An 8334-nucleotide genomic window follows, 5' to 3' on the forward strand; every position below is an offset into this window, starting at 1 on the left:
TAGGTTTCTATACATAGTGGTAACCCAATACATTTCTTGCTAACAAATGCATCTCCCATTCATGAGCCCCTGGTATATATGTTGTCTTTTGCTGCCTGCAAGTTGAAGTGTACATTTCAATTAGCTCTCCACTTATTGTAAAGAAAGATTTGTCAGAGTAACCGAAGTAAGCAATTTGTCATGTTGTTTTCATGAAGCCATAAAATAGTATTTCAAGCTCAGTTATATTTGGGGATTACTCTGCCATATCCTGAAATTCATAAAATCCAATATATGTATGCATAACGGATGAAGTGCATTTCAGAAATGAAAATGAGTGCAGCACATAGAGTTTGTAAATCAAATTTGTGAAACCCTTCAGGATGAAAGGTACTATGCTATAAATAAAGGTTGTGAAGGTATACATGTTTGCTGCATAAATACAATTTCCTTTGCTTAGAAGTTTTGAAACCCATAGTAATCTCCAGGTCAGATTTTAAAATCTCCTTTTATTGATTTAATTTGAACAAATGTTTTGATGTAAAATGATTTCTGAGGTGACAGACACTGATTTCTTGACTTTTGCTCCTGTTTTCTCATTATATAACCATAATTTGATTAAACTAAAATTCTTGTCTCCAGAGTTACATTTTATCAAATACTGGTTCTTATTTCCTGAAGTATAAGTTAGTCTCCAATGATTTGACCTCAGCTTAGCAGATGGTTTTTTATTATGTCTGCATTACATATGGAAAAGTTAAATAGAATTATATCTGCATGTCATTCTAGGTCATATCCTATCTGTATTCAAACCTAAAAATTAAAGTAACTTCTTTTTTGTCAAATTTACTCTACATATTACAAACTACAACCATTCTTCAGCAAGGGTTTCTCTAGAAATTGGCCCTAAGATGTAGTTGTAAATAACTGAGTGATATAATGTGCAGTGTTTTAAAAATCTTAAATAGAGTTAACCTACTTAAATGTTCTGCTGGAATATTTAGAGATTACTAATAAAGTAAATATACCAAAAATAATGTGTGGCACAATTGTGATCTATGGCAAATGTATATACTTAATTTTATCACTGAAATTGATAAAATGTACATAAAAGTAATGAAAACGCAACACATGGTTATATATACACTGATTGATAACATTTCATTTTGCTGTAAGAGTTCCTGAAGAATATTCATCAAAAGATATTTAAGTAGAAATCAAATTATGGCAATTTGTTAAAACCACACATAAAAATCTAACATTACTTTCCAAACATTATTAATTTCCCAGTAGGTATTTGAATGTCACTGATTATCTCCCAAATTTATTTTTTAACTTTCTCCTCACTAAGCAGGCTCCAAAGACCACACATTATACTTAGTCATTCGTCTTTTATACTTTAAACAAAATTAAATATAAATTCATGCTAAAATCTCCCAGCAAATTAGGAATAGAAGAAAACTTCCCCAACCTATCCAAATGAAGCAACACAATATTAGCAGTAAACATAATAATTAATTATGAGACACTAAATTCTTTCCACCTAAATTCTGATAAGCCAAACATGTCTTCTCTCACTATTCATATACAACATTACACTGGAAGGACTAAGTAGGTTGAAGACATTTTCTTCCAGTGGAAGATATGTATTCAGTAAATACAGAACACTGAAGAAAGAAGTAAAGGTTCTAAATATGTGGAGAGATAAACTATGTCCATACATTGGAATGCCAAACATTCAATGCTTTTGATTTGTCACGTATTCACAATTTGATGCTGTCCTGTTAAAAATGTTAGCAAGTTTTATTTTATTTTATTTTGTGTAGATATGAACAACTTGATTCACATTTGAACGTTAAACTATCATTGATTCGATAGTGTAAATTCTATTTGGTTATACTATATAATCCTTTTTTGTTGTCACTTACTATACTATTTTTTGCATGTTTATGTTAGAATATTTAGCAATTAATTTCAGATCATCTTCTCCAATATAAGTTTGGAAATATACAGATTTCTCTCAAAATAATAGTTTCATCTGCATTCCAATAAATTTTTATACATGCACATACATATTAGTTATTATTTAGTTTGAGATTTGTTTTTGTCTTTCTCATATGGATTATATAGAATTGTGCTGTACAATTTCAATGTATTTCATTTTTGTTCATATATATTTTTCTGATCAAAATATAATTTAATTCCAATGAACATATCTTATATGATTTTAATCCTTTTAATGTAAATGATTTATGGTCCAGCATGCAAACTATGGTCCAGGATTAAAAAATTAATATGCAAAGTGGAAGAAAATATGTATTCTATAATTTTTGCTTGTGAAGTTCTAAAAATATCTAATGGTTGGTGGTCAATAATTGTGCACATTCCTTACAAACATATTATTTTTGCTTAGTTGTTATAAGATGTTTTAATGGGTATGTTGAAACCTACTTAAAGCTATACATTTTTTTTTCAATTTTGATTCACGAGTTTTTGAGTACCTGCTATTAGATATTTATACATTTATGACTGTAACTTTTTATGAATTAGGTCTTTTATCATGATGATATGCACTCCTTATTTTTGTCATACCCTTGTAATCTGGTCTCTTTGGTATTACTATAGTGACCTCAGCTTTCTTCAACCTATGATTTTCATAGTATATAATTTCCTATTTACCTTCAAATCCTATGTGTCTTTACATTTAAAGTGAATTTCTGTTATAAAGCCTGGAGTTGAGACTTGATTAATTAATCATGATGATTATTTCAACCATTTAATCTGGATATTTAGAACACTTAACTTGTAATTGCTGATGTTGTTAGATATCATTTTTTAATGTTAGTTTTTATTTTCTATGTAAACCCTTTTTTGTTATTTGATCTCCCTTTTGTGTCTTCTATTGGATTATTTAAATATTTTTAAAAGCCATTTTAAGTTATTGACTTTCAGGTATTCTTCTCAGCACTGACGTTTTAGTGGTTGCTCTTGGGGTTATAATATACATCTAAATTATCACAATTAATTCAAAGTTAATTTTGTATCACTTCACTAAAAATAAAGAAAACTTGCAATCTTATATGTGCATTTGCTTCTCCCCAACAGCCCTTATACTATAATTGTAAAATGTATTACTTCTATATGCATTCCAACTCATAAATCATTGTTAATTTTGTTTTAAATTGTCATAAGCATGTTAAATGAGAGAAAATTAGTATTTTATACTCTACTTAAATATTTGCCATTTCCAGCATTTAGTTGTTTCTGGAAATCTGAGTTTCTTTTAATATTATTTCCTTCAGCCTAAAGAAACTTCTTTGGAAGTTTTTGTAATGTAAATCTGGTACTGACAAATTTTCTGAGTTTCTCTTATCTAAAAATTTGTTTATTTTACCTCCATTTTAGAGGTATTCTCCCGGGGTATATGAATATATGATTATGGACTGGGTTTTTTTCTTTATTGCACTTTAAATATTTTGTACTACTGTATTATGTCCTGGTCTAAGGCATTGTCTTCCACTGGTATAGTGAATTGTTTTGTGTCTTGCCAGTCAAGAAATTTTTTAAACTTTGATAGTTTGTGAAGCAACTATGTGTAGTTTTCTCCATATTTATCATATCTGAACTTTGTTATGCTTCTTTTACATATTAATTCATACATTTCCTGTGACATTTACACTGTTATAGGCATGTGAGTCTTGGTTCATGTTTTTATTTTAATCAAATATTATCTTTTCTATTTATCTTTCTTTAATTTTAATATGCACTTCTTGTCCTCTAATTATTTCACTAAGGTCTTCTACTAATATTCATTTCATCAGATTTTTTTACTTTAATTCTTTAAATTTTCTTCCTTAAAATTTTCTATTTCTTATCAGTATTTTTAAAAATCTTTTACAGTTACTGTTTTATGTTTCCAACAGCTAGAGTACCTCAGTACCTCAGGATGAGCCATGGCTAATAATCATTTTTGTTTCCCTTAAGTATGAGTCACATTATCTTGGTTCTTATATATCAGATAATTTTAGATTGCTTCATGTATATTTTAAGTATTGTTTTGTGAGTACTCTGGATTCTGTTATATTTCTCTGAAAAGTATGTGTGCTTTTATAAAATGTTCCTGCAGTCAATTAGCTTGTTTTAATTCAAATTATAAACTGTAAAAGTAAGGAGTCGGTGCACAAATGTTCCTTTAGATTGCCTCCTGTCTGCCCCAGGAATATGAGATTCAGAGACTATTTGGAGACTTTTTTAAAGTTTGTGCACCAAATATAAAACTGCCCTTGGCCTGGACTTTTCTTTATAGAATTGTCTCTCATTCTCTTGTGACCCTTATGCCCCAGGTTTCTTTCCTTGGACTTTCTAGTAAGAAAAATTCTTACTATTTCCCACTGAGACTGCAAGTGCTCAATATATAAATCTGCAAAAATGAAATGCTCAAAATAATCTGTACAATTATTTCAAGTTGCAAAGTTCCTTTGAATCCTTGCTTTTATTCAGTTCACAGCATTTTGGAAAGAGTTTCATTTTTTATTTTCTACAGTTTATAGTTATATTCGGTTAATTTTTCAGAAAAAGTTGTTTGAGACTTATTCATACTTAAATTGCAAATCAAACCATAGTTTCTTAAGTGCAGATAGCCATCAAAGGACTTTTCTCACCACTTTGTAATAACAGTTTTCATACCCCAATGATCTTTTGAAATCATTAACTATGTGATTATTTCCAAGACAAATTAAGGGTTATAGTGAGGAAAGGCAATAAGTTCTCTATTCTTATAGATATGGTTTTTGCACAATACATATTCCACTTTGAATACTATCTATTTAAGAAAAAGTATAAGAGAAAAAGCAGAGATTATAATCATGCCTGGGTACACATGACCGTGCTTTCTAGGCTTAAGTTTGTGGTTGTTATACCAAGTTGCAATCGATTTTAAAACATACATTCCAGGTGCATGGCATGGAATGAAGGAACGTGTGAGAAGCTGAGAGAGAAACCTGCAGAGACATGGAGTATCAGAGAAACAATTCCTGAACATGTCAGTTTCAAACATTGGCATACATAGACAAGGTAAAGCATACAGGATAATCTAAGAATTTGAATCCATCTGACAGTTAAACTAGGACAGCAAGGTGGAATCTGGAGGCGCTCTTTTGAAACCTGCCTTGTCTGTGAGTTCATGGAGGAGTGAATGGAGGTTTCTGTCTGAGCACACTGTTGAGTGAGACCAGCAAGATCATTCATCAATGAAGACGTTTCACTTCCACTTTTCAAATTGCATGTGAGTTTCTCTTGTTGACAAACCACAAGGAAACAGGAATTTAGAAAACATTTCCCCATTACATAGTGCCAAGCTGACAAAAAATAAGGTAGTATTAAACACGTACTTGGATTGTAGCCCTCTTTCAGCCCAATCATGTTACAGATGAAACTCTTTTGAAGGTGATGTGTCTAGGAGTGGAAAGAATAAGCAGAATTTTAGGGCAATGGATGTGGAAGCACATTTTTAGCATTATTTGGAAAGTGGAGAACATAGAATGTAAAAAAATTTACTTTTTTTTTTAAATAGAAAAAAGGAAAAGGAATATAATAGAAAAAAACTGGAACAGATTATTCAAAGGTCACTACTAAGAAGCCAGGGTAATATATATTGCACATACTTACACCATCTCTTAAATTTCTGTGTATCCCTGTTGAATGATGTGCACTACCAAGATGGCAGATTTCTGAATGCATTTGAGATATAACGTAGTGTGGTAGTCATCAATGCTGTATACAAATATTTACAACTCTGTTTCCCAGACAAATAGAAAAATTGAACTGCTCATTGCTCTTCAAAGTTAGTGGTGATCATGGGATTTGCTTTGGTCAATGTAATATAAACAAAATGTGCTCTTTCCCACAGAAACTTTGAGGATCAGATGACCTTTCACCATACTGTTTTTCACCAGCTGTGGCGATACGGGGAATTTGTCACACTAGTTAAAATCACCCTGTTAACCCACACAGAACATAATGCCCAAGTAGGAAGTAAACATATTTTGTGCAGTCTGTTCCTACATTAAAACAGCCCATTCAAATAAATACAATAGTATGAAAAGGACATGGCTATTGGAACAAGGTAAACTTGAATTTAAACCCTTTTTCAAACCCTTTCATTTGTGTAACTACTGGAAACTGTGTGTAGTCTCTGAGTCTGTTTTCTTAAAATTGCTCTTATTGGAGATAATGCACACAAAACTCCCATTATAAATTGTATCTGTTATTAGTAAAAATGGGTCAACAATATAACATTGAATATGTTCATTCAATACAACTGTCTAGTGTGTGGGAGCAAAGGATCATGCCAGGAATAAAAGCACATATTTCTATAAAAAATGACATATCCTCCAGAAATCTAAAGTGAATCTAAGGGAAAAAAAAAAAAAGATCTATTGTTCCTCTGAAGATCTGGTTTTCCAAAAACAAAGATTAGCATTCATTTCATTCATATTCACTTCTCAAGTAAAGCATGGAAATTAAATGAAACAAAGTGTAATAACTGTTTTCTCTGCTAGAGTTGATATCAGTGTCCATGGTGAGCGGCACCTCATGAATAACTCATCAAATCATTAGCATATCAAAGCAGCTTTCCTTTTGCTGTATTTCACCACATGGATCAGGTCTTTGATTAGAACTAAGCGACATTTGGGCATGCTGTTACTTCACAAAGGATTAGCTAATGTAGAGAACCTAATCTCCTATCATTTGGGACATCTTGTATTAATTCAAATACTTAGAAAACAAGTCCATAGGTGAATCCTATGCACGAAATGCTGTAGCTCCAATCTGCTTTTCTCATCCTTAAAATAACTGAGATTTATTATAACTCACTTTTGATGAGGGATTTTCTTGTCACAAACAATTTCATGGTTAGATACACTTTTTATTCAAAATTACATGAAAAATCAGGAAGGTAACACACATTCCATGTAGAAAATTCTGCCAAAATATAACACTGGGAAACATCAGCCTAATTCACTAATACCAGGAAATTATTCACTTGTTCTTTTATTCAGCAGACATGCTGCATTGAAACAATATCAAAGAATGTGCAGATAAGTATACCTGCCCTTATTTATCTCAGCTTTTTAGACGTGATTGTCAGACAAATAAATGCTTATGATTTAATAATAAGTATGTTTAATTAAGTCAAATAGTGTATGACATGAGCACTCAGAAAAAAAAGTGGCAGGTTGGATTGTCAGAGGATGGTTTTACAGCTAACTTAAACTTTAGGTTTTAGGCTGCATCTTACATAAAACAAGCAAGAAAGAAAGAAAAGAGAGAGAAAAAATGAAAAGAAGAAAAAAAAAAGAGAGAGATTAAAAACATTGGTAGCCCAAAATAACAGAAAATGAAATGTAAACAGTTGGAAAGAAAAAAAAAAGACATAAAATATGCTGAAAGCTGAAAAAAATATGTATTTTAGTAGGGAAGTCAGATGCTTTGGTAGAGTGAGGTTAAAGAAGACAAAAATCTTATTTGAAGAGACTTCTCATTTTTTTTGTCTGCAAAGGTGATAGCAATAAAGTTTTATTTCATGTTATTCTTTTTTTAAAAAAAAACAAGATCCCAGGGCCGCACAGACTTGGCATGATAACTATTTCTACTTTATTCTACAAAAATAGCACAAATATTTAACCCTTTATTATAAAAAAATAAATATTCCATATTTAATGATCATCTTTTATGTATGAGTAGTTATCTATTACCAAGAGCTTGAAATCGATATAATTAATATTTAACATTAAGGACTTTCAATAAAAGAAAACTTTTTTTTTTTTTTTGGAGTTGGAGTCTCACTCTGTCGCTCAGACTGGAGTGCAGTGGCCGCTCCCAGCCACCGCAGCCTCGACCTGCTGGACTCCGGCGATCCTTCCGCCTCAGCCTTCCAAGTAGCCGGAATTACAGGCATACGCTACCACGCCCGGCTGAGTTTTTGATTTATTGTAGAGATGAGGTCTTACTGCCCAGGTTGGTCTCGAACCCGTGGGCTCAGGCAATCCACTCACCTCAGCCTCCCAAAGGCTCGGGATTACAGGCTGAGCCACCAACCCGGTTTATAAGAAAACTTTTATAAAGGACTTTCCACACTTCTGTAATCTAAAAAGAAAAACATCACAAATGAGTATACTGCTAATAGTTGAAATCAGGTCAATATAAAGCAAAAGCAAAATATGAAAAATATTGATATGTAATATAAAATTTTAATAAATTTTTAAAAAACTAAGACCTTATTAGAACTATTAAAGGTTGAATATGTGTAAGATTTATATTGATGTGCAATAATTTGTTAATTTTAATATATGC

The sequence above is a fragment of the Carlito syrichta genome, unplaced genomic scaffold, assembly GCF_000164805.1.
Source record: "Carlito syrichta isolate Samal-C Ts95f unplaced genomic scaffold, Tarsius_syrichta-2.0.1 Scaffold305297, whole genome shotgun sequence".
NCBI classification, from domain to species: domain Eukaryota; kingdom Metazoa; phylum Chordata; class Mammalia; order Primates; family Tarsiidae; genus Carlito; species Carlito syrichta.